The sequence below is a fragment of the Peromyscus eremicus genome, chromosome 8b (genome assembly GCF_949786415.1).
Source record: "Peromyscus eremicus chromosome 8b, PerEre_H2_v1, whole genome shotgun sequence".
Lineage (NCBI taxonomy): Eukaryota > Metazoa > Chordata > Mammalia > Rodentia > Cricetidae > Peromyscus > Peromyscus eremicus.
In genome coordinates this window covers 5,502,832-5,522,388 of record NC_081424.1, presented here as the reverse complement: position 1 = coordinate 5,522,388, position 19,557 = coordinate 5,502,832, and the positions used below count along the sequence as shown (strand labels likewise).

Here is a 19,557-nt window from a genome sequence, read left to right as displayed (position 1 = left end):
GTATAAAGGATGAAACTATAATTTCTTTGGTAATATTTATACCAATATAGAGTAAATATGCTAAAGTCATTATTATATTACATGACTTTATTATTTAAACTTGATCTCATTGGTAGAGATATTTGTAAGTGAATTAAATTAATACTAAGTAGTATGTGTTACTTCATTTACCTAAGCAAGTCATTGCAAAGACTTCAGTGTCATTAGCATCTGAGAACTGAGTGGTTAAGAAACTTTCTTGAACCAGTGAGATGGCTCAGTGAGGAAAACACTTACTGCCAAGCTTGATGACCTGAGTTTGATCCCCAGAGCCCACACAGTGGAAGGAGAGAACCTACTCCCATAAGCTACCCTCTGGCTGCCACAGGTTCACTCTCTCTCTCTGTATATCTGTCTGTCTCTCTCTCTGTCTCTGTCTCTGTCTCTCTCTCTGTATATCTGTCTCTGTCTCTGTCTCTCTCTCACACACACACACTCATACACCCATACACTCTCTCATACACAAATACATTTGTGTGAACATATAATAAAGATAGGAAAGCTGGGGTTTGGGAGGTCTGGCACAAGCTGTGTCTTATGCTTAGCAAGCTTATTAAGAAGTACAGCTTTTTATATGCTATTTCCAGGAGGAAAATAGGACAAAGTCAGCAGAAACTGTCATACAATGGCACACAGTCAGCAAGAGACTAATCAAACAACGTTGCACAAGGGGAACACAGGGAATCTCAAGGGCACCAGAAGCTAAGCACACAGAAGCCTTGGGACTGATAACTACAGCCCCTTAGGGTTGAAGAGTTGGGTTCTCAGGATCCAAAGCCCTACCCCCGTGCCCATGCCCTCGCCCAGGCCAGCATTGGATCTGCAAGCACATTCCTGGCTTTAGACAAGGAGCTACATTCTTTCTTGACACAGCAGGGCCTCAGAGAGAGCCTTGTGTCAGCCTAGGCCTCAACAACAAATCTTGATACTCACCAAATATTTTTCTAGGATATTGTCTTCTTGTCATGCTGGTTGACTGAATGTATACAGCAGTCCTTCACTCATTGTGGAAGTCATGAGCAAACTAGAAAATGGGTGAATGGTTCTTGATATTTTAAGTAATTTATTGTCTTTCCCCTTTGAACCCCATGAAATTCTCAAGTATACTGTTGGCAAAGAAATAACTATTCTGTACAATCTAAGGTCAAGGTGGCTTATAAAAAACCTGAAAATAGAAATATGACAAACTACAAGTGAATTTAAATGACTATGAGACCATTATAAAGCAATATTGATATTCTGAATCCTAACTTCCATATTAAGGTCACAATAATAGCTTAGTGTTTTATGAGCCTGTATATTATTAGTGACATCTTAACTCTGTCTCATGTAGAATAAATCCTAATGCTGTAAACTTGTGGTAACATAACTGCCTTATTCAGCAGAGATTGTTTTTTCTCCTACATGTCACAAATATCCTTCTACAGCCCCAAACAAGAACAAAAGTAAAAGAGAAAAATAGATATGTTGTTGCTTTCTGCTGAAATGATGAACGTTTCTGTGGTTGTAGAATGACTTATGTACAGAAGACTTCTCAGTTTTGCTTGTGCATTGAGTTACTGTGAACTGGTGCATAAACAATCAGGTTGAATGAGGGAGGCATGTTTAGGTCATTTAGTTTCCCAATTGCTGGTAAATGTTTACTTGTTATGCTTCTATAATTTTAAAGAGGAAGCAGGCACAAGAGGCAGGCCAGAAAAAAAGGCTCAACATTTCTGCAAGAATGTCAGGGCTGGAGGAACAATCAGGCCCTTGGTCAGGGCTGGAGGAATGAGCAGGCCCTTGGTCAGAGCTGGAGGAAAGAGCAGGCCCTTGGTCAAGGCTGGAGGAATGAGCAGGCCCTTGGACAGGGCTGGAGAAATGAGCAGACCCCTTCTGGGGTCCTGGTTAACTGGGAAGCAGACAGTTCCTCTAAGGGTATGAAAGATGATCTTCAATAGTTAGGATGCAGAAATGTCTCAGGAGGTAAGTGGTCCTTTTAACTCCACAAAACAAAGCAAATATTAAGCAAGTAGAATTCACTGAAGAGATGGTTCTCAACTTGTACTTAGAATGATTTCATCATCCTGCAGTATAGATCACATGACTTATACTCAGAATCACGTGTGCTGTGTTGTAAACAAGAAGTTATGTAAGAGAATCTCAGCTACAGACACTCTAAAATTTCCCTCTAGTTCTTTGTACATGCCTGAATGACGTGTGCCTTAAGTTTAGGCTTTTTGGGTTTGGAGAGGTGGCTCAGTTAAGGACTAAGGCTCATAGACAAAAGGATAAGTTTAAGCTTTTTGTGAACAGACTTAATTCACTGAGCAATAATTACTGAAATAGCTGGTATAGGGAAAATTCCTATTCCAACTAGACATGCGCTTTTCTCTCTGTGCAAAGCTCCATCTGTGAAGCAAATATCATCCTGGTCTTGGTACTTAATCACCAAGACTTTTCTTTTTATTTTAATCTCTGCCAGGAAAGATTTATTTTATTTGATTTTGACTGAGTTATTCATGTTTTATGTCCTTGATTGTAGTATGTGTAGGAAACGTTATCGTTCTTTTAAAACTTAAATGAAAAATATTAATAACTTGATCTAAATGACCAAAATTTACATTTAAAGTGACTAGTTGCCTGTGATAGAAAATCCACAAGTTTAGGTATACAAGTAGAGTTCAGAAACACCTAGCATAGAATAATATGTGAAATATTAGAAAGGCAAGCCTGGGAGAAATAATTATAATTCAGCATTAGAAAAGTGAGTCATTGCATACAAGTCTGGGATGGAGAAGGAGGCCTGCAAAGATCAAAGGGAGGGGTCCCCCATGTGTTCTACAATATACTGAACTGGTCCAGAGACAGAGGAGTAAAGACTGTGGTGCTCACACAGGCAAGATATCAGAGACATTCTCTTGTGGGGCCATGGCCATTCCTACTGCCTTAGAGTGGTCATATGTCTCTTGAGATCAGCCACCTTCTTTTATCTGTCAGTTAGAATCCAATAGAATACAGAGATGGCACATTCAAATAAGGATCAGTCAAGGAGATAGATTTTTGGAGTTCAATTATAAAGGTGTGAGCAGGGTGTTAAAATTATATAGGACTGAGCAAGTGTCTGGAGTTGGTGAAGTTTTCACCACACTTGACTTAAAGAGCCCAATGGTTAAACAGGTTATCAGAGTCTGGAAGGGGAGTCATGTGGATAAGAGCCATGGACACGCAAAGAGTCTTAGCCAGTAGGAGGCAACTTCAGAGAGTGGGAAGAGAGAATAATATCTAGCCAAATTGATCTCTTACTGGAGTTTCTTAACCAGGGGTCAAGACTCTACCAAGGCAATCTGTAGATGTTAAACTCTTGTTACACATCGAGAGCCACTCTATCCTGGTCAGGGGAATGGAAACGATTTTTGTGAAAGCTTGCAGTTGGATAAGCATTCATTTGCTTGTGAGTTTGAGAGTATGAGTCACCTGAGTAGTTCTTCTCAGGTCTGCAGCTGTGATGAAGGTAAGGTCAGAGTTCACATTGCTAGGGCTTCTGTGATCTCCTGGAAGACAGGTCATTGAATCTCCTTTTGTACACCCATATCTGAATGTGGACCCTTCTAGACTACAACAGGAGAGACATGGTAGACCTTGTCTACCATATTTCTCCTCAAAGCATCTCAACCTAGTTATGTTTTTCAATTTTTAGTACTTGATCCAATAAAGCAAGTCACCAATATAAAGCTAATTAATAATATGGCTTTGAACTAGAGTGTCTGGAGTTTATGAAATATACAATTATGATATTTCCACTGTGACTTAAAAAGCTTAGAAATGTGAATTGACTTTTATTATTTTTTTACTTTTTTGGACTTCTGGACCACAATTACCCCTCACTTCTTTCCTCCCAGTCCCTCACCCTATCACCCCCCTCCCACCTACCTCTCCTCCATTTCTATTCAGAAAAGGAAAGACTTCCCATGGATATCAACAAAACACGACACATCAAGTTGCAGTAAGACTAAGCACATCCCCTTGTGTAGTAAGATAAAGCCTTTGAGGCCTAGAGATGAGTCAACTTGGAGTCTGCCTGAGGGCCAGCAACAGGTGCTGTCAGAGGTCCTGACTGTGCCTGGCCGATGAGGGGTGACCACACAATGTCACTGGGAGGAGGCTAAAGTGCTATGTTTGCCTTTCACGTGACTCCCAGATGATGCCATGCTTTCTCACCCCCTCCCCCGAGGAGCCCTTAGGACCCAGCAACCTCTGGCACCTGAAGTGGGACTTCTGGCATGGGTTTGGAGCTTGCCTGGGTCAGGGTCCCTTTTTTTCGTCAAGGTTGTCATTTTTGGGTTTTGATTTTCGTCTGTTTTTGCTGTCACTGTTTAAGGCACCATTGAAGCACGCTTTCCTGGCACCTGTTCTGACAGCGCCCCAAGACGATGTGTTTTGGTGAGAAGGCCTCTCAGTGTTGTGTGCTTTTGGTCCCTTCGGCAGCTAAGTGTTGGCATCCCCCTTTCTTTTCTTCTTTTGTGTTGTCTGTCATGTTTGTCTGCCTGGCTGGTTAGGAAGGCACATTTTTTTTCTGTTTCACCTGGTGTCTCCACACAACGGCTGACCCCCCAGGAGGTGGCACCAAGGCTCGGCTCCTGAATGTTGTCCCTCCTCTGGAGACACCATGTGGGCATACGGCCATGACCTAAAAAAACCACAGAAGCCCCCACTAAACACAAGGCATAAAGATCCGACACAAATTTCCACCCCTGTTGACTGTCATCTTCTCTCTGTTGCTCGCCTGCTTTCTCCCTCTACAAGATGGGTAACTTCTTCATCACCTCCTTCCCTTCCATGTCTGACCTCTCCATGTCATCTGATGATGACAGTTTTTGCCCCACAAAATTTGTCAAGAAGGATGTAGCCGCCATTAAGATCCCATGTGCTGCTCCCCCATTGGAGCCACTTCAGCTGCAGGTGTCAAGTCCCCTACCGGGGTTTCCCTGGAGCAAATGTGCTCCAAGGTCCACTTGCCTCAGAGGCTAGCCACTCCCCTGCTCCGCTGTATACCCCTCTCTGCCCACAGCCAGCCCCATTTATAACTGGGAGACTTGCGGAGGCTTATCTGGTTAACCTGCATCCAAATGCTGCTGTCCAGCCCTGGATTCCCACTCCCATAGCTGAACTCTCTCTCCCTCATGCAGAAGGTGGCTCTATAATGCGTGAACTTCCTTGTTTTCATTTTCCATCCTTGGCAAATCTCACATCTCTAAGCATCATTGCTCTCTGTAAAAGTCATCTTCATTATGATCTCCATGTAAATCCCCCCGTGATAAGCAGGATTTTCCCATGAAACAATCCCACTGTAATACATACAGTGGGATTCTTTCACATAGTAATCACACCATGCAGAATACAGCAGGAACACAAGAGCAGCAAGCAGAATGAGGCACAGCGGAAGCAAGGGGCCCAATGAGACAACTCCCCAGGGCTTTGTCTCGGGGGGGGGGGGGTGCTCAGCATGGATTTGCTGTCCAGTGAGCTGCTCTCCATAAGCTCCATTGCTGACTGCTGCTGCTCCAACATGGCCATTGATGGTCCTTAAGGGGAAATGAATGAATCCCTTAAAGAAATCCAGGAAAATGCAAGCAGTGCAAGGAAGTGAATGAAAGTATTCAAGACTTGAAGACAGAAGCAGAACTGATGAAGGAAACCCAAACTGAGGGAATGAGGAAAATGAAAAATTTGGGAATTTATACAGGATCTACAGAGGCAAGCTTCACCAACAGAATAACAAGAGATGGAACAAAGAATCTCAGGTGTTGAAGAAATGACAGAAGGAATGGATACGTTAACCAAAGAAAATGCTAAATCCAAAAACTCCTGACACAAAATGTCCAGGAAATCTGGGGCACTCTGAAAAGACCAAACCTAAGAATGATGAGAATAGAAAAAGGAGAAGACTTCTCTATTTCTATCTTTTTCTATTTCTATTCTGTCCAGAAGAGCCTGGACAGATGTACTGAAAAGTCTAAGAGACCATGGATACCAGCCCAGACTGCTATACCCAGCAAAACTCTCAGTCCTCATAGATGGAAAAAAAAAAGATATTCCATGATAAAGTCAAATTTAAACAGTATTTATCCACAAATCCAGCCCTACAAAAGATGCTAGAAGGTCCTGTTTAGTGTGTTTTTAAAATGAGGGTTGGCTTTTAGAGTCTCCATTGAAAAGCTGGGTGTAATTCTAAGAGGTCTGCCTTTATGTGTTACTTGGCCTTTTCCCTTGGAGCTTTTAATGTTCTTCCTTTGTTCTGTATGTTTAATGTTTTGCTTATTATGCATCAAGGGGAGTTTCTTTTTTGATCCAGTCTATTTGTTGTTTTGTAAACTTCTTGAACCATGATAGGCATGTTCTTCTTTAGGTTAGGAAAATTTTCTTCTGTGATTTTGCTGAAAATATTTTCTAGGTCTTTGAGCTGGAAGTCTTCTCCTTTTTCTATTCTTACCATTCTTAGGTTTTGTCTTTTCAGAGTGTCCCAGATTTCCTGGACATTTTGTGTCAGGAGTTTTTGGATTTAGCATTTTCTTTGGTTAACGTATCCATTCCTTCTGTCATTTCTTCAACACCTGAGATTCTTTGTTCCATCTCTTGTTATTCTGTTGGTGAAGCTTGCCTCTGTAGATCCTGTATAAATTCCCAAATTTTTCATTCCCTCAGTTTGGGTTTTCTTCATCAATTCTGCTTCTGTCTTCAAGTCTTGAATACTTTCATTCACTTCCTTGCACTGCTTGCATTTTCCTGGATTTCTTTAAGGGATTCATTCATTTCCCCTTAAGGACCATCAATGGCCATGTTGGAGCAGCAGCAGTCAGCAATGGAGCTTATGGAGAGCAGCTCACTGGACAGCAAATCCATGCTGAGCACCCCCCGCCCCCCGAGACAAAGCCCTGGGGGGTTGTCTCTATAGGGCCCTTTGCTTCCGCTGTGCTTCATCCTGTTTGCTCCTCTTGTGTTCCTGCTGTATTCTGCATGGTGTGATTACTATGTGAAAGAATCCCACTGTATGTATTACAGTGGGATTGTTTCATGGGAAAATCCTACTTATCACGGGGGGATTTACATGGAGATCATAATGAAGATGACTTTTACAGAGAGCAATGATGCTTAGAGATGTGAGATTTGCCAAGGATGGAAAATGAAAACAAGGAAGTTCATGCGTTATAGATCCATGAATTCTGCCTGTGGAAAAAGCAGGCTGATGATCAGAGAAAGCAATTATGTCTCTACACCCAAGGCTAGGTCTAAGCTCCTTGGTCATGTAGCTTACAGAATTATTCACAGGTTTAGGTGTACACTTCGAAAAAACAATGTTGTGAAAGGAAATTAAATGACTCTATTGTGTCTAAAGAGAAAATAAAAATAGATGGTTAGCTAGACCAGTTGAGTAAAGTTTTGTAGAGTAGAAATCGAGTAGGAATCTGCTGCACTGAAACAGCACACAGCTGCCTGCCAGTGCAAAGGAACTGGCTGAAATATACTCGGCTTGCTTAAAACTTTGTTAATCAATAATAAAAGAATCATTGCTTTGGGGTGAAGCTGTTATGGTGGAACAATTAATACAGAGGAATATATTTAACTACACATGTGTTTCTAAGAAAAACATGTAACTTGTGATCATAATGTGATTTCTTCCTGTGTAAAGGTTTTAATTTATTTTTGGAAAACATGTAACTTATGGTTGTTCTGAGATTTCCGTTTTGTATAGAGATTTTTGTCTTAGGTAGTATAAAAGGGTTAAGAGAAAAAATTTTAAAAAAGAGATAATCAGGTTTTGTTCCCTTAGATAAATCTTCTGTGTCTTCGTGTAGCTATTGACTCCACATTCCTCTGCAGCTTCTCTGACCTGCTGAAGCTGGACTTCAACAAAGGACCTCTATCATCTCTATATAGGCTGTTTTAAGGTCTTTTTCTTAGACTTCAGGTATGGTGGAATATTCAGGGCCTGCTGTAATGGAGTTGCTGGACTCTAGTGGAGACATATTGTCCTGACTATTATTGATTTTTTTTTTTTGCTAGCATCTGGACATCTGGGATTGGGGTGATTTTAAGTCTAGGTGCTGAAATCTCGTTTTGTGTCTTTTGGCTGAATATTTTCTTCCTTGGCTTCTACTTCCTCCCTGGACTTTAGGAGAGTATGATGGCTGTGTTTTGTCTGGTAGAAAATTTTCTGTGGACCCTTTTCCCTGGTCTTCTTGGCTGGTGTGTTCCCAGGGTATGCCTGGTGGTGTTGGAGTCTGGGATAATGAGATGAGTTTTGGGAAAGAAGGTTGGAGGAGATTATTGCACTTGAAGATAATAGGATAATATACATAAGTGACCCTAAAAATTCAACCAGGAAACTCTTACAGCAAACAAACACTTTCAGCAAAGTAGCTGAATACAAAATTAACTCACAAAAGTCAGTAGCCCTCCTATATACAAATGACAATGGACTGAGAAAGAAACCATGGGAACAACACCTTTCATAATAGCCTGGAATAATATATTGGAGTAACTCTAACCAAGAAAGTGAAAGACTTGTGTGATGAAAAACTTCAAGTATTTGAAGAAAGAAATTGAAGAAGACATCAGAAGATGGAAGTATTTCCCATGCCCATGGATTGGTAAGGTTAACATTGTAAAAACGGCCATCCTACTGAAAACAATCTGCAAATCAATGCAACCCCCATCAAAACACCTACACAATTCTTTAAAGATCTTGAAAGGAAAATCTTTAGCTTCATATGGAAACACAAAAAACATGATGGCTAAAATAATCATGGATAATAAAGAACTGCTGGAGGTCTCACCACCCCAATTTCAGGCTGTACTAAGGAACTATGGGAATACAAACAGCATGGCATTGCCACAAAAACAGACACATTGATCAATGGATTCTAACTGAAGACCTAGACATAAATCCACACACCTATGGATATTGTAGTTTTGATAAAGAAGCCAGAAATATACACTGGAAAAAAGACATCATCTTAAACAAATTGTGCTGGCCAAACTGGATGACTGCATGTAGAGGAATGCAAATAGATTCATATTTATCATCCTGCACAAAACTCAACTCCAAGTAGATCAAAGATCTCAACATAAAACTGGATACACTGAACCTGATAGAAGAGAAAGTGGGGAATAGCCTTGAACTCACTGGCACAGGAAAAGAGTTTCTGAATAAACACTTATAGCACAGGCACTAAGGTCAATAATAATAAATGAGACCTCCACGAAATCGAAAAGCTTCTGTAAGGCAAAGGACTCCATCATTCAGTCAATGCAGCAACCTACAGAATGACAAAGGATCTTTACTAGCTCCACATCCAATAGAGGACTAATATGCAAAATATATAAAAAATTCAAGAAAACGTATCAAAAACTAAATAATTCGATTAAAAATGGGGTACTGATCTAAACAGAGAATTCTCAATAGAGGAAACTTAAATGGTCAAGAACACTTAAAAATGTTCAACTTTTTTCTAGCCATCATAGACATGCAAATACAAATATTGCTTTGAGATTTCATCTTACACCTGTCAGACTGGCTAAGACCAATACTCATGGAGGCAAGGATATGGAGCAAGGGAAACACTCTTCCATTGCTGGTGTGAGTGTAAACTTGGATAACCACTATGGAAATCAGTGTGGCAGTTCCTCAGAAAGATGGGAATCAATCTACCTCAAGATCCAGGTATACTACTCTTGGGCATATACCCAAAGGATGCTCCATCTTACCACAAGGACACTTGCTCAGTTATGTTTATTGTTGCCCTATTCATAATAGCCAGAAATTGTAAACAACTAAGATGTCCCTCAATAGAAAAATCGATAAAGAAAATGTGGTATGTTTATACAATGGAGTATTAATCGGCCATTAAAAAAAAGACATCATGAAATATGCAGGCATATAGATAGAAATATCATCCTGACTGAGGTAACTCAGACCCAGAAAGATAGATATGGTATATATTCACTTATATGTGGATATTAGGTATTAAATAAATGATAACCAAGCTACAATCTGTAGACCCAGAGAAGTTAGGCATAGAGGAAGGGACTAGGTGGGAACATATAGATCTCTCTGGGAGGGGGAAATAGAATAGATTTTATGGGTGGATTGAAGCTGGCTGGGGGATGGAAATGGGAGGATCAGGTGGGGAAGGGGAGAGATGGTGTTGAGTGAGGGTTTGTGGAGAGAGACAGCTGGAATTGAGGGGATTTTGAGGGAAACTTAGTGCTATGGAAACTTCCTAAAATATATGAAGATATTCCTAATGAGATTTCCCAATAATGAGGGAGAGCCAAGCCCCACTGGCCATCTCTTATCATCAAACAAAGCTTCTGGTACTGGGACAGGGGTTACACTCAATTGAGTTGTTGGCCAAAGAGGTTCTACAGAAACCCCCAAACAACCCAGGCTATTGCCAAGATAATAGCTTGCTCTCCACAAATTGTCAGCAAGGCTCCACTGCTGAAGACAGCATGCTTGCAAGTCACTGAACATGGAGAGGTAAAGCTGGTGCCTACATAAAACCTTCACCCCCATATTCTAGTGTCTTTGGCATAGGAAGGTAATCTATAGGCTACCAAAAGACAAACGTAAATACCAACCCAGCCACAAACCCTTTGATTTACAATCTGCCTGCCTGCAAAATATACTAGGAAAATGGTAGCACAGAACTTGTGGAAGAAACTAACCATTGCCATTTGACTTAAGGCCTACTCCATGAGATGGAACTCATAACAGACACTGAATATGACCAAGAATAAGAGACTAGACAGCTCAGAGACCTAGGTAAAACCAAATACTACTGGTCTAAAAAAAAGTAATAATAAAATGATCCCTAATGATGTTTTGTTATACTCATAGATGGGTGACTTATTCAGTCATCATCAGAAATGAAGTAGATGGGAACAAATACAGAGGCCCACAGACAGACATTATGGAGAGAGAGAGGGGGGGGGGGCTTGGAACACAGCTCTAAATGAGATGTCTCCATCAAATCCCTTTCATCAGAGCTCAGGGAACCCCACAGAAGAGGATGTGGAATAAGTGTGGGAGCCAGAGGGGATGAAGGACACCAGAAGAACAAGGCCCTCTAAATTAACTGAACAAAGCTCATATGAACTCATAGAGACTGAGGCAGCAAGCACAGGGCCTGCATGGGTCTGCACCAGGTTCTCTGTGTATATATTATAGCTTTCAGTTTGGCACTTTTATGGGACTCCTGAGTTTATGAATGAGTAGGTGCATCATTTGGGTGCCTTCTTTTGGGCTCTTTCGCTTCTGTTGGCTTGCCTTGTCCAACTTTGATGTGATGTTTTTTGTTTATCTTATTATCTTAAAAAAATACCATTGAAACAAACAAAAAAACCCAAAACCCAAAAACAAAAACCCCCAAACAACAACAACAAAAAACAAAACCATCTGCTTAGTTTTGTCTAAACTTTGGCCGTGTGTGTGTATGTGTGTGTGTGTGTGTGTGTGTGTGTGTATGTGCATGTGTAGGCCAGAGGTTGATTTTGGATGACATTCCACTATAGACCCCGGCTTTATTTTTTTGAGACAGGCTGAATGTGTATTTCACTGATTCAGCTGGATTGACTGCCCAGAAAGCCTCAGAGACCTTCCTGTCTTCCCCTTCCCAGCACTGGTGTTACAGTTACAAGCTTGAAGGCACACACCAGGCTTTTTACATGAGTGCTGGTGATCCTAATGTAGGTCAGGCTGGCACTGCAAACTCTTTATGAGTCAACTCCCTAGCCCCGAGGCTCCAGATGTCTGTTCTATTGGTTTATGCATTTTTCCCGCCAGAGGTGGCTCCTGACTAGAACCCTCCTACACTGGGCATAGGTCTACCGGTGCCAGCCTTGAGCTAATTTCCATATTGGCTTCCTCTCACATGTGGAGAAAGTTCTGAGGGTCTAAATTACCTGGTTGTTCTCTGGGCTTTCATTAACAGTGGGATCCACAGTCATTACATCACAAGTCAAGTCGTGGAGTTGGGAGATGTCAGTGTCTCAACCCAGAGCCACTCACAGGCAATGAATGAGGAGCCTTCATGCCTGAGTTGTAACACAACACCAATAAAACCATATTTCAAAGGTGGGAAAGAAACAGGGTGAAAGAGTAAAGAAACTGAAGAGTCAGAGCTCAGAATCTGTGTTGGGAAAAGCAGCAGATTGGTGAGAAGTACGTGGGGTGGAGCATTTCTCGGAACTGAAAGGATTTGCAGATATGATTCTTGGGAACCTGAGGAAAAATCAGATTGACCAGAGTAAATTGAAGCCTTTCTTAATTCTCAGGAAGCTGGTGAGAAGCTGGCACAGGAAAGGAATACTTACCTGGTCGTCAATATGCTGTAGATGAACCAGAGGAAGGAAGGAGACGAGGGAGACAAGGCAGAGATGTCTCCAGAGCCCTTGGTCCTCGGTGAACGGTATCTCCACAGACTGTGCACAAGGGTGAGGTCGCCCCTGAAATGGGAAGACTCCAAGAAAGCAGACTTAGTGCTGCCAAAGAACAATAGAAAAGACTAACTTGCCATCCTCCTGTAGAAGATGACCAGAGTAACTGCTTTCAAGAACACCATCCCCCCCCACACACACACACACCCCAAGTCCTGGTTTTTCTTCTTTGATGTGAAGAAATTATTTCCTAACAAAATCGTTGCTGTGTTAGGACTGAAGTAGTATTGAGTGAGGTGTTGGCTTTGGTTTTTCATCAATACACTGGTTATTTTGAGCAAATGAGTAAAAGCTTTTGGTATTGAAGAACAGAACGTCGATGGGAAGTGAAGGGCTGTTTTACTAGGATCAAGCCCATGCCTGCGTCTTCCACTAACACTGACGATGTGCGAGATGAACCAGGATAAGTCTCCGTTTTCTTTGTGCCTCAGTTTCTGCTGTAAAGTTAAGGGTGGCCTCCTTATCATTTGTAAAGTTTGCATCCACTCTCAAAATTTCTATGCTAGAGGAAAGTGGGGCAAAGCATTTTACACTTGATTTCTCTTTTAATTCAGCGTAAAATACCAGAAAATTAAGGTTGACATTATTTATCACTACTCACCTTCACTTGGAATGCAAGAAAAGGTTATTATGGTGCTAATACAATGGAAGGTGACATTTTCCGACAAACCAGCAGGATGATCAGAGTAAAGAAAATACGTGCGCAGACGGTATCTCGGCCATCTTAGGTCTGGACTGCGCAGGGGAGGCAGATGAAGGTTAAGAGCTGCCAAATGCATTGATCTTAGAGTCAAAGTTTAAAAAAATTATGCCACAGACAATGTTCATCTAAATAATTTATTGCAGGGAAGAAAATGATCCAGACAGATGTATTTCTAATGATATAATTATCCACAGCCTCAAATAATGGCCTCAAAGTAAGAGTTGCATTTTCCTTTGCTTCCAGATGCTATTTTGAAAGTTCTCTTTGATTTCAACATGCTTCTCAATGGTTTATGTGTTTCTCACACAGACTGAGCACGCACTCAGTACACGGAGAGAAATGCTGTGGAGTCTTCTAGACAACATGACCCCCTCCTGTCTCAGGGCAGAGCCGGGTGAGGTAAAGATGCAATTTTTACCTGTCTACACAGCATTTCGACATTCTGGCTCAGCCAGGGCATAATTATGCAAGCCAGTATTGAGTCCTACCTCAGGCAATGCAGTTTAGAAATTAAAAGAGAAGGTGTTCCATTGTGTTTCTTTTCCTCTTATTTTAAAAAGCCGAGAAGGAGGCTACAAAGCTCGTGAAACCTGGGGTGACCAGAGCAGGCTCGCATCGAATCGGGAGGCGGTGAACCCGTCACCGGGACTGTTAGCGCAGCCTGTCCTACTTTCTAAGTTCGTTTGGTTTTTACAGGAAGGAACTAACTTCTGAGTTAAGGAAACACAAGCAGGAGTTTAAGTTAAGCTAAGCCCGGGCAGTTGTATCAGCTGGCAGCTTGCACTGTTTTCGTGGGTGCTGCTTCCAGTCTGCTTCCAGTCTGGCTGGCCTGTTGCTCACTTCAGTTACAGAAGTCTGGAAACTTCCCGTCTCTTCTCCGCCTGGTTAACAAGCTGCCATTTGAGGATGAATACTTCCGAATCAGTTTGTTCTTCAGTTCTAAAGGAACGCTGCAGAAAAATACATGTGTTCGTCCAGAAGAGTTAAAAACAACCACCTAATTATTTCACATTTTGGCCTTGAAAAATAAAATGGGCTTTTATGGCAATTTACTGGTCTGAGCAGACATGTAAATGTGTTGGCTAATGCAGTGATAATTTACATTTTAAGTTATTTTTTTCCTTACAATTACAGTTTTGAGTGGCAAGGTTGCTCTCATCACAGCGGGTAGTATTAGTTTTAATGTTGCCAGTTTTAGAAGACGCACAATAGACAAGTGTTCTAAAATGTAGTAGGTGCCTTTCAGCTTTGTTAGAATGAGTGCTGTGTGACATACTTTGTGCTTTATTATTCCTTGTAGAGAGTGGAGTTGTGTTTGAACAGGACACCTTTGGCTAGGGACTCCAGATGAATCCAAACATGAGTTTCTTCACTTGTAGCACTGTTCTTCCTTCATAGAAGAGGTCACAGACACAGGGCCATCATCTTCTCACTGCCTGACATATGACACATATGGCTTTTACGTATGTCACTTCTGTGGAATGTCATTAGTGTGCAAGAAGCTACAGCAAAACGCAGCCACTAGCTAGCAAGGGCTTGAGATTAGTGAACTGTGTGTATGGTACACGCTTGTGTTTCTATGTGTTCGGGTGCAGCACCTGTGCATACATACAGAGGTCAGAGGTGACCTTTAGGTGTCCTGTTGTCATTCTCTACCATACTCCCCAAGACAGGGTCTGCCACTGAACTGGGAGGAGCCGGTGAGCCCCAGTGGTCTTCTTTCTCCACCCCCGCTCCAAGTGCTGGGGTTACGGGCATGTCTGCCCAGGCTCAACTGTTCATATCCATGGTGAGGTCCAAACTCAGAGACTCATACTTTAAAGCAAATGCTCTTCCCCATGGCACCAGTTCCACAGTTCTGATTATTTTCTTCTTAAATCTTGGATTACTGTATTTAGTCAGGGTTCTCTAGAGTCACAGATTTATTTATGGGAATGACTTATAGGCTGTAGTCCAACTAATACAACAATGGCTAGCTGTGAATGGAAAGTCCAAGAATAGTTAGTTCTCAGTCCCCCAAGACCAGGTGGCTTAGCTGGTCTTCTGTGTGTGCTGGAATCCTGAAGAAGTAGGTTCCAATGCCAGAGAAAGAATGATTGTGCTAGCAAAGCCAGGGCCAGCAGGCCGAAAGCAAGACCTTCCTTCTTCCATGACCTTATATATTCTATAGGCTTCCAGCAGAAAATGTGGCCCAGATTAAAGGTGTGTCTTCCCAATTCAAGATCTAGATCAGAGGTGTGTCTTCCTGCCTCAAAGGTCTGGACTAGATGTGAAGGATTCACCCCCTTCAAACCAAGCAGAAAATCTTTCACAGGTGTGCCCTTCATTTCTGGATTGTAGTTCATTCCAGATACAATCAAGCTGACCAGAATAGCCACCACATTTACTGTAACTGAGGCTAATGGTATGTGTGAAAACAAATGTTTTAAGGCTAGGTAGTCCTGTGTTGTGTAAAAAGCAGGCTGAACAAGCTATGGAGAGTAAACCAGTAAGCAGCACTCCTCCATGGACTCTACGTGAGTTCCTGCCTCCAGCTTCCTGGCCTGCTTGAGTTCCCACCTTGGCTTCCCTCAATGATGGACTGGAAAGTGGAAGATGAAATAAATATTTTCCTCCCCAAGTTGGTAATTATCAGTGTCTTATCAGAAAGAAGCAAGCTATCACAGAATGTATTTTATTTCTAAATCATAATCTACTTCCTTTCAATATCTTCATCCCAAATATGACAAATAATAAGCTTATCATTTGATTTTTCTTTGTCTTTGGGGAAAAATTGAATGTGTAACTTAAATGTATCTTTTAAAAGCTTTGCAAATATATTCCTTCCTAGAGCAGTAACCAGGAACATGCATCACTACACTAATAAGGAGGGAAAACCAAAATATGCAAAAAGCAAAAAGTCAAAACATATCTTGGTGAGGTCTCGGAAGCAGCTTGACTGACATGTCACTATGTCAGTAAGTCTTTGTGTTCTGGGAACAGCAATATCTTTCTCTTTCTGCCCCCTCTAGAACTGGGCACTAGAATTTTAGACAATTCTAAAGCCAGCAAGTAGGAGAGAAGACATCCACTGTTTTTTATTTTTTTTCCAATTCCCTTGAGTTTTTTTTTTTTTTTTGAGCCTTTCACAAACTGTATGTCTTTAAGGATGAAGTAAAGAGAAAATAATGACAGTGAAACACAGATTGGTCAGTTTGACAGAAGTAGTTTCTGAAAGCTCTATGCATTTTAATGCACTCAAATTTTCCATTTCAGGAGTAGATAATGAAGCTTATAGGCACGTGATTGGGCACAAGTTATGAGATCATTCCTCAGTTAAATGTAAAAATTTCATTTTATCAAATGACATACATGTTTCCATGAAATGGAAAGAGCATGCCTAAATACCAGATCTTCCAGACTCTTAAACATCTACACTCTTGGCAATCATTAGCTCACATTGTGGTGGTTTCTACTGTTTATCTTTTTTTATATTCAATAGGCTGAAGATTTATTTGAATGTGGATGAATTGATCAAAATATATGATCTGAATATTGATATTAACTCCTAAATTATAGATGGTCATCCAAGATAGATTTTATTAAATTCTAATTATGTAATATTTTGTAGTTTATGCCTATCCACTCCCACACAGTAACCACATAAAAACAGTGCCCATTTGATTCGTAGCATTAAAACTCAAGAGTCTAACATAGCAATTAAACCCCCCACTATAGGGGTTAGGGAGGTAATGAAAATGCATTTATAATAACATTTTGTTTTAAGACAGGTTCTCTTCATGTAGACCTGGCTGGCCTGAACTTTGCTATGTAGACCAGGATGGCCTCAAACTCACAGAGCTCCATCTGTTTCTGCCCCCTAAGTTCTGGGATTAAAGATGATATCATGCCTTGTTTTGATGCTAACATTCTATGGAATATAGATGCAGCAGATATTTTACGTTTGACTCTAATGAGGATAAGTAGCAGGTAATTCTGACCCTAGCAGAGGGCAAGCAAAAGTCAAGGCTAGCTCTCAGGGAGGTGGGACAGCGGCTGCTTGGTTCTGCAAGTGACATGGGGAAGATGTGCCCAATGTTTTGATCTCTTCTAATTTTTCAAGAAAGCTCATGAATGGGAATTCTTATGTAAAACATCTAATACTAGAAATATAAAAATGTATTTAAAATACTTCTGAACACTGCACGAGAGAAACCACACACTCAAACCGACCAACCAACCAACCAACCAACCAACCAACCAACACATCATGCCTTCCGATTTGATCCATTTCTGCCAGTTTGTGACTTGTGGTTTATATGGTAATTATAACTTTTTCTCCTGTGCCGTGTTACAGTGCATCATGCTGTGCTCTAAATCTTCTGCATAATCTTTGAATTACCATGCTCACAACAGCACCTGTTGGTTTCCTGACTCTTGGCCAAGCCTGTATTTCTGAAGCCCAGTGATCTGTTCAAAGCCAATGATATAACTGTGACCTAGCTGGATCCTGCCATCCTGCCATTGTCTGCTCCAGTCATCGCTAGCTGCTCCCAGGTATTCTCAAATATTTCTGTCTCCTGTCCTCTGCTCAACCTCAGCTTCTGATTGTCTGCTCATGTGATTGCTGAGGTCGCTTCCTAATGTTTTCTACCTTGTCAGAATGGTTTATTGAAAATGCAAATATAACCTTGTCAGATCATTTTTAGAGCAAAGCCTAACCTCCTTAGGCCAGTAAAGCCCTGGACTGCACTCTCACCCCTTTCTCCCACGCCATGTCTGTCAACTACCACCTTTCCTTCTGTTAATAGAAAATATCTTGCTTTTCTGTACCACAGATGCCCTTTTCTGACCCTGTGCCTTTGCTCATGCTGCTTGCTCTCTCTTTGAGATTCCTTTCCTCATTCTCTGAGTGACTCACACCATCTGCTCATCAGAATCCCTGTTAGGCAGTGAGTCCCATAGACAGCTTTTTTCCAGGCTCAGGACAGTGTGCATGCTTTTTCGGGAAATATAACATTATATTTACACAACCTGTTTATTAATAGGCTGGATCTGAATAATGGAATCTATGTATCTTTGTTTTCTAATTCCTAGCAGATCTCCTGGCCAAAAGAACACAATCAAAATATGTTGATCAAACTGAAATGCACAGAGCCATTCCAGAATCCCTTGGAGGAGCGACAATAGAATATACCAGTGGTAGAATGAGGAGTTAATTGAAATTTAGGTAAGACAGTGTAGGTCATGTGCTGGTCTCTCTCTCTCTCTCTCTCTCTCTCTCTCTCTCTCTCTCTCTCTCTCTCTCTCTCACACACACACACACACACATACACACACACACACACACCACAGCAAATGTGTAAAGATCAGGGAATTGGTTTGGCTAAAATACATTAACTTTTTTTTAACAGAATAGTTTTTCACTACATGATTTTATGCTTTCCTCCTCAAAGGCACCAGGGAACGATTCTTCTGGTGGCCATACAGCTTTCAGTGGAATCCAGAGACAATGGTTCTTAAATTTTAAGAACTTCCTGGCAAAGGATCCTTGGGGATTTTATTCCATGACTCTAAGGTGTCTTTTAACCTGGTTGTCCTGGTTCACTACTTGCTCTTTGTGCATGAGAGATGTCCCACATCTCTAGTCCAGATGTCCCACATGACTAGTAAATAGTGTTAATCCCACTGTCAGAGTCTCATTGGATTGCAATTGCTGTAGTGGACCAGAGGAAATGCAAATTTTTGTCCATAAAGATTCTACAGTCTAGCTACAGATACAAAAATGTGAACAGTCCAAGAAGTTAGCTGTGAGGAATGCAGGCAGATGGGATGGAATTCTATTAGAATGGTCCCGGAAGTAAAAAATAAATACAAGAAAACAAATCAATACAGTTTCTTCCACCTGGAAAGTCTTGCCATAAAAAATGTCAATGGACTTACATGGTATCTGTAATCAATTTGTATTTAGTCAAGATTCCTAACTCCAGGTGCATGGCAGGCTCTTTAGACAGTATTGTTTTAGAGAGCTCCAGGAAGAAAGCAAAATCACAGAATGAGGTTTGGTTGGAAAGGTAGATATGATGGTTAATTTCATAACAACTTGATGATGCAAAGGGATTCACATATAACTGGTAAGTTGTGTCTGAGTATATCTGTGAGGGTGTGTCCAGAAGATGTTAACATGTAAATCAGTTAGACTAAGTTAGGAAGATGCAGTCTGGTCTTCTCAGTGATGGTAGCCATCATCTAACGCACTGAGAGCCGAGAGGTTCAGAAAAAGTCAACAGTCCTTTCTCAGGTCTGTCTCAGACTGGATTATGTGTGGTGGTATTGTGTTCCCCAAAATATTGTGT

The 19,557-nt window shown here is 41.3% G+C and overlaps 1 long non-coding RNA gene across 1 annotated transcript; it reads right to left on the bottom strand.

The window, feature by feature from the left end:
• Positions 1 to 434: 434 nt before the first annotated feature.
• On the bottom strand, positions 435 to 4,710 carry LOC131918721 (uncharacterized). Its single transcript, XR_009381074.1, has 3 exons — positions 4,604 to 4,710; positions 3,496 to 3,572; positions 435 to 1,063 (listed from the first exon to the last, which is right to left on the bottom strand). It is a non-coding gene; the product is annotated as an uncharacterized LOC131918721 (long non-coding RNA).
• Positions 4,711 to 19,557: the final 14,847 nt, after the last annotated feature.